Source organism: Strongylocentrotus purpuratus, unplaced genomic scaffold (assembly GCF_000002235.5).
Source record: "Strongylocentrotus purpuratus isolate Spur 01 unplaced genomic scaffold, Spur_5.0 spur5_scaffold_3, whole genome shotgun sequence".
Lineage (NCBI taxonomy): Eukaryota > Metazoa > Echinodermata > Echinoidea > Camarodonta > Strongylocentrotidae > Strongylocentrotus > Strongylocentrotus purpuratus.
Window position 1 is genome coordinate 39,402,702 of NW_022145609.1, and position 8,394 is coordinate 39,411,095.

The window sequence follows — 8,394 nt, forward strand, 5'->3', positions numbered from 1 at the left end:
ATGCCGACTTAAAGGGATCCGGTAACTTTGTCTCAGATTCTGAAACACAATCCTAGATTTAGCTCATGCTGCAATGATAATTATAAACCTTTAGGTCAGTCAGGAACTCCATGGCTTTTACAAGCCGATCGCCTGTCTGATTATCAAGATATTTATGATTGGAATTACAAATTTTGAAGACCGTTTGCCAAACGGTTTTCATAACACTACAGTCTAATGAAAAAAAATGAGTATGGTAAAACCGGTCACTCAAAGATTTTTTATTTTTTTGAGGCACTTCTTGATCAAAGAAGCGCAATTCTTTTAGGGCTTCAATATTACACCATATCACAGACACTGATAACATGTAGGGCCGTGCATCTCAGATTTAACATTGTTAAACGATGCCTTTAAAGATAAAATACTTAGTGATAAGCATTGTAATAATATAATTGTGCGCGGCTTATGACTGCTTATAACTGCCAATTGAGGCCTCCCAAATAATAGGGAACAGTAGGGTCAAATATTTAGTCAAGTATTTTATCTAATTAAAAAACTGAGTATTCATATTTCTGACATAGTACTGAATTGAATATAGCCCCAGATCATCAAGATAATAATAATAATAATAATAATATTATTTAATTTGTATATAGCGCTTAATACAAATGTCTCTAAGCGCTTTACAAATATACTATTACCCCTGTCGTTGGATTCAGTGCTTGCCCGCACACAATGTGATCAGAAGATCTGGCTCGAGGTCATGAAGCAGAAGCCATCACACATCTCCCAGATGACGTGGAAGGCTTAGGTCAAGGTCATCAAACCCATTTCAGCTATGATGAGCACGTCAATTAATGATGTACTTATGACAAGTTGTTTCTAAATTTAATTTCATTTGACCTTCCACTTTCAAATAGTCTACATATATTGATGATAAATCACATCTTTACCAGAGATCATGCACAAACAACTAGGCCCGTCAACACAGTGGGTTAGACGTAGGTTATAATCAACAATATATACAATATATATAACATGTAAAGTAAATTAAGTTAAATGAAATAAAATCAAATAAAAACAAATAAATCAAATACAACCAAATGACAAAGTACATAAAAGCAAATGAATTGTATAATGAAGAAGCTACAGCTTGATTTTATTTAATCTCGGGTATTTCAATGCAAAACTGTGCATGTATATTCCGCTTAAAAATGGTAGTAAAGAAATTTTTTGGAAGTTGGCGGGAAACTACACTATTTTCCTTAAAGTAAGGTAAATCAGTTTAGAAATGATGACATAATATTCCAGATAATTCTGGAAAATAAGAACTGTTCAAACAAATCCAGCATATTTCTTGTTTGAATGAAATGTGGAACAAAATCTTATAAATACAGTTGAGATGGGACAATATAATATCTGAATGTATAAATTAATGTAACTATTATTTTATGATCTTGAAATTGCATGACATGTTAATATTTAATAAAAAGGTAACAATTTCTTGTTGACGTCTTGTTCAGACATTTTTTTCTTCTCTTTCAAGGATAATAACTTATGGAAAACCTGTGAACAATACATGTACAATACTACATGTAGGACATTTAGGAAACTATTCAAGCAACAATCCAAACAGCCAACTTTATTGATTTTATTTTTTCTTTAGACATTATGTTTTCTATTATATTTTCAGAATAGTTATTTTGTGTATGGAACTGATTTGCTGGTTGGTTTCGGCCTAGAGCTGATGACCTGGTTTCTTGTACTTGAAGATGGGACAAAGCCCTCTCCACACTGAACAGATGGATGCTCTAGAGCTGTGCAGATCCAAGGCCAATACTGGTGCTAATATTTTGCATTCAATGCAAAACCGCCTTTCAAAGGCATACAAATAAAAACAAGAAAGAATTGATTGATAACTCTTGTGTGCATGTTTTGTCTTTGTGTGCTTAATGTCCCTCTAAAAACATTGAAATATTACATGTACATGCATATCATTTAATTAACAAATATATTGAGAATTAAAGAATTCTAAAAACAGGCCTACATATTACAAACAGGCCTGCATATTTTTTTTTCAAACAGCAAAATGGCAGAATCCTTCAGGGATGTCCATTAAACAAATGGATATATGCTGGATTTGTGGGGTAAAGATGACCATAAATCAATCACGGATTTAGCAACATTTCTGGAGATCACAGAAGGCAGCTTAGATGACTGAAGGGAGAAATACCAGATTATCAGGAAGAGCTGTAATCGAACAGGAAGTCTCAAAAAGATCAAGACATTCCTCGAAAGAAGACTACAAAGTGGCATTGAAAAAGATAGGTGAAGAAAACTCTGGTAAAAGTACAGCAAATAAAGCTTACAAGAACTGTGCGAGTACGATCAATGCCAACCGGGAGATGATCAGTCAAAAACGCAAACGACAACTACATGAGCAGGAATTTCAAATCGTTGTACATCTCAGAGAAAGTGAACATAAAATTAGTCGAGAGAAAATATGTAAAGTACACAAATCCACTGGATCCACTTACCACAGGGAAGCAAGAGAAGAACAAAGGGATGTTTAGTGGATCTGATGAAGATATCATCAAATTGCAAGACAAGGTGTCAGAACTTGAAGCAAAGCTTGCAGTGCAAGAATCAACCATGCGCACAAAAGAAGGACAACGCTTCAATCCAAAGATTTGTGAAATCTGCTACTACTTCCAGGTCTGTTTGGTTCCTTTTTCCTTAATCACAAAAGCCAGCCTCGGCTTCTACAAATCTAAAAACAAAAATAATCAATATGGAAGCATGTTTTTATCAAACTGCACTTAAAAAAACACGAAACCTACGAAAAGGCACATCTGAACAGCCAGTAAAACCGTTTTTTATCCAAGTTTTTTTTAGGATTAATTTTTATGATCAACTTAAAAAACTTTCTTTACAAAACTTGGGGGTTGCAGATAGCAACGTTAGCGAGGCGATCGGATTAGTTTCTGAATGTCTGCATGTAAGTGTTGTAAATTGGAATTTATGTTGTAAATTAAATAGGAATTATGTGGTGCAAAGATGCCCCCCTTGCTTCTTCAGTCAATGACAAATTGTTTCCCCTCTAGAGGGATTCCCATTGTATTGTTTCCCCTCTAGAGGGATTCCCATTGTACTGTTTCCCGCCTTTTTTTTGGGTATCTCTATTGAACTCTTTGCATGAGTGGATTTCTTTTGTGTGATTGCTAGCATTGGTGCATGCTATAGCAGGCAGGCAGCCATTCTAAGCTATGTGATAGGACTGCAAGCACTTGTACATTTGGCCTGCTGTAGGAGGAAATGTGATCAGACTTTGTTTAAAGTAAGTTGGATTGTTTAATAATTATGATTGTATTTCATTTAACTTATTGGAATGATGATATATACATGTACATGTACCTACAAGCATTACTAATGAGAGTTTTGATGGTGAAAGTAAGATCAGTATAATTGAATTATGTCTTGCACTGTATTTGTATGGGAACAATGATGCTTCATTGAAATACTCTTGTCATTTATTTTGTTATATGATATATGAAGGAATTGCAGTATAATTGTGTTAAATTGAACAAATCATCCTTACAACTTTGATGAGAATAAGCTTCCTTTTATAAGTCATTAATTTTTAGTATTATAAGAAATGCCATTTGATCTTATTTCTAGGTCTGCTGTATTTCTACGAGCTGTGGATATGATACTTGGTAGCATGCATACCGTCACTGTTGTTTAGCGTTTTGGCTAGTATTGGCCGGTGAGTTGAATGTACTATGTTATGTTGCTTTATGATTATATATGTGAATGAATCAATATTATAATTTATTGTACCATGTAGTTCATGATGTTGGACAGAAGAAGAAACAATGAGTGTAATTTATTTTGTGTATTTATTTTGTATAATAATAAATGTGTTGATTGAGATTTAGTTGCATGATATTACAAAACAATGTCAATAAATAAATATTTGTGCTGTTGGTATCAATAATATAATTGTTGATTTATGTAAGTTCATCACGATTTAAATATTTTGTTCAAATTTGATTATTATTACAGAGGCTGTTTAACGAAGAGAAAACAATAAAGTACAGACTCTACTTCACTGACTACGGATGCATTATTTGGTCGTCATGATCTCGAACCCTTTCATTAGAAAGGTAGGTTGTCTTCGTTCCAAATCAACTCAGGGGTGAATTGCTTCTGAAATGAAGGTCATCAGTAGGAAGCAAATGCAAGAGGATATTGAAGAGGAGGTTGCTCTGCTCACATTGAAGTATGATGGCACGACGAAGGAACGTTTAGGCCACTTGGCGGAAGTAGATGTTGCTACATCTTCCAAGATCCACGTGACACGCATCCATCAGCAAGTGGGAGGAAGTGCTGAGGAGTGTGTAGAGTCTATCAAAAACAGCTATGACGACATAAATACGGGACTGCTACAGAACAAATATGGCAAAAGATAGGAGTGTAGAAAAGCTGACAGGCACAAAAGTGAACTCCTTCCGATGTGCCATGTATCCACTGGACACATTCACTAGAGAGTCAAACAAGAGCCTAAAGAAACTGGATGCGGGGGGGGGGGGGGGGGGGGGGGGGGGGGGGGGGGGGGGGGAAGGGGGCATCTCAGAGACAAGAAACTTCGTTTTAACAGGAGAAATGAGTATAATGCCCAAGCACTCATACGTGCTGCTTCAAAATTATCTACCGATGAGGGTTGTGACAAAACTGCCACATTTTGTAGCTATCTTAATGAGAAAGGTATGAGAATTCCCTTAATTTGTCGGTAAATGATTTAACATTTAATTTCACAGCTCCGCTGTTTTATTTTCATTGGGTAGTCACATCATTGAATATTTTAGGTCAGTACAAAAGCTAAGTAATGATCTTCACCGTGCTTTTGTGAATGCATGGACAGCTGGTCGCTTAGAACACCTAAGATGTCTTGGTCTAATTGACAAGATGGTCACAGGACCTTGGATGAAGATCAATCAAGAAAATCCAAACATTCTCTATATGAACCCTGCATTCAACAACGCAAGAGAAGACCTAGAAGAATGGATCAATGACCCAACAAAGATGGTAAATGGAAGAAGATTTGTCTTTGGTGAAGAAGTTGTTGAGGACAACACCTTGTTCACCTTAACCTCAATCATAGAGAACACAACCAGGAGTAACAAAGATGTTGAAGGCACTCCTTCAGGGCATTCTAGATGAGGCAACTTCACAGCCAGCATCCTGGAGGACAATTCTGGGATCCAACTCCGGCTCTTCACCAGGCAGCAACAATCACGCATGGCACACAATGTGAGTGGAGAATGGAACTTTGCCAAGATTATCCAGAAGTCTATAAACATTGGAAGCAAGGAAAGGACACCTATCACAAGAATGTGAAGAAAGGAGTAAGGGAGAAGAAGTCAAAGCTTTCAGATAAGGAAGAGCAAGACAGAGGGAGGACAGAAGATATTATAGAGGGTGTTCTTGACCATGGCCTGTGGGAGGAGAGAGAGCAGATCATGACAAAAATGAAAAACATGTCCAAAACAAAACAAAGGGATGCTCTGAGGAAACAATTCTTATTTCGCACCAAGATACTGGGATGTGACTTGGGGAAACCCCCAATAACAAAGACATCAACTGAAGAACTCATTGTCTTGCTAACCAATAGCCATGTTCCTGATGAAGACTTTGTGAAAATTACTAGGAACCCTACGAAAATAGTTAAACAGGAATTCACCACAAGTGGGAGGATGAAGGAGAGCTGTGGTACCGTGGAGGCATTCTTCACATTGAAGATGGGGAGCTGCGGTACCGTGGAGGCACCTCAGGGATCTAATCTTGGGCCACTTTTATTTTTGGTTTATAGTGATCTGCAATATGTTAGCAATATCTTATCGGTAATTCTATTTGCAGATGACACATGTTTATTTTTATCAGTTGCATTAAATAATCTATTGAATTCAGAAATGAAAAACATGCAAACTTGGTTTACAGCCAATAAAGTCTACATTAATCGCGATAAAACATTTTATATGATCTTTAAGAGTAGGAATTGTAGAATACAAGATAATGATTTAAGTATTAAAAAAACAGTACTAAATTTCTTGGCGTAATCATAGATGAAAACTTGAACTGGAAGGAACATGTAAATTACATTGCTTTAAAAAATCTAAATCCATTGGAGTGTTAAATATTTTAAAGAGTTACAAAAACGCTTTCAAAAATATTTATACACGGCTTGTAGGCAACGCACTCTTTGTTTTGGTTTTGCTGGCCATTGTAACGCAACAATAAGCTTGTTTACGTTGATGTCAAGAATTTGGCGCCTCTAGACAAGTAACGGTTTTGTGGCGCCTTTCCGAATGCGCTCCCTTTTGCACACGGAACGCATAACACGCGATTGTTGGAGCGCGTACGTGCACATGGAAATTGTGTCATTCTCTTGTGGCTTTTGGTAGAGGCAAGACCTGTTGATTTGGACAATCACAAAATATCATTGGATTCTTGAATCTTACTGGAATTAACTGACGTTGACTTTGTTTTGCATCGGCAGTATAAATCCCGTTGATTTCCTTGAATAACTTGTTAGAATTTGGGTATTCACTAACGTCAAATTTGTTATTAGGGAGTTTTTGCAAGCTAAACGCGGACGGACAATCTGCGGTTCGCATGCAAAATTGAGAAGTTACTATAGTAATAGTGGGGTGACCGCTGAGGTACTGAAATCTAGAACGGTTTTTGGCCAAATTTACGGTCGTTCTCAATGACACATCAAGTGAATCAACAGCCAATCAGCGAGCTCCTAAAGCTGGCCCGGGAACTTCATCCTTCTAATAAACTTGTATAATTGCAGGCGCAACAATCACAAATAGTGGGCTGAAGAACATAAATTTCAACGTGAATGGCTCTTCGGTGAGTTTCTTTTATCGATTTTTGTTTCCTAACTTTACATGAATCGTTTTAAAATTGGATGATGAATTGTTGAAATATGATAAAAGCCGTTTTGTGGCTTGGTCGAGACAAGTTGTGCTAGTCGTGCGATAGTCTGGTCTGTACTGTATTGCGTAGGGCATTGCATTGCAATGTTGTTGTGCATTGCCAGTTTATCATCTCTGAGTGCTCGCCTATGGCTATAGACTATAGGCTATAGCCTCTGATCGTGCAAAATGGTGATTTAGTTTTAGTTTCTACTCTCCTTGAAATTGTGACCTGAATTAAACATCACTGAAAATGTATTGTTTGCAAGTGTTTTCCAGGCTAGGGTTTGTTTGGTTTTACCTCACAATAAAGCATCTTTCCATTTGTTTATAACATTTGACAGAAGCAGTTCAGGAGAAATGTCCAGATGTTTCTCTGAGTGATTTCCAACAGGCAGCCAGGAACAAGCTGTCCAACAAAACAAAACTTTACAAGAGAGCGCAGCAGGGGCTTCAGGCAGCACCAGTTGAGGAGAAAGATTATAGTAACCGATATGTTCATGTACTTAAATGTTTCTAATTTTGGTATTGTAATCTTCTACTTTTTTTGTATGCCTTTGCACACCAAAAGTGGGTGCCGGAGGCATTAATTTTTTTTTCTTCAACTCGTTATTCCATAAATCGGTTTTCCATTACGTACATCATCTTTATTTATAGCCGTACTAGAATTAAATATAATTTGAATGATAATGATAATGTTCTTACATAGCACATGATACATAAGCATTCAAGCAGAAAAAGGGTTACACAAATGTCTCCATGCATAAATTGGTATGTGTTTTCGACTCAATATCCTTTGTACAATCGTTTTCCAGCTTTTTTGTCAAAAAATTATAACGCCAAAGATATAATGCATTCATGGTATGATGTTTTTCATGATAACAAGATAGATACACATGTATAGTACCATTTATGATGATTTCAGAATTCCATTTTTACCTATATCATTGTTTTGTTTTTATTTCTTGTACTGCAGCATGTCCTGGGACAACACCCAAGTACACATACTCATTGGGGAAGTGGTTCTAGCTATACCCTTCCAATACAGGTACAAGACTGGCGATGTGGCCAGAGCATGGCAACAGGTGGCGGAACGGATGCAGAGGAAGGGTTACAAGGTCGACTGCAGAGCGGTGAGGAACAGGATCCACATTCTTAAGGATCAAGTAAAGGCGAAGAACAATTTAGAGAAGGCTGCCAGTGGCATCGCAGTAGAGGAGACAGAGGAGGAGAAAGGTATCAGAGAGGCCATAGAGCAGATGCTACAGGAAGAGGAGGACATTGAGTTGGCACTAAAGGAGAGAGATGAACAGAAGAAGAAGACGGAAGGTGAAGAACTGAGAAAGAGGGCTTGTGAAACATTAAGAGAGAACTAGGAAGAGGTATTTTTAAGAAGATTTTCTCATCTGCACTGCAGTGGAGAGGTGATTAA

At 37.1% G+C, this 8,394-nt stretch overlaps 1 long non-coding RNA gene across 1 annotated transcript; it reads left to right on the forward strand.

Annotated features, from left to right (window-relative positions):
• The first annotated feature begins 344 nt into the window (after nt 1-344).
• On the forward strand, nt 345-4,567 carry LOC115928688. Its single transcript, XR_004066177.1, has 3 exons — nt 345-3,316; nt 3,658-3,745; nt 4,045-4,567. It is a non-coding gene; the product is annotated as an uncharacterized LOC115928688 (long non-coding RNA).
• The last annotated feature ends 3,827 nt before the right edge of the window (nt 4,568-8,394 follow it).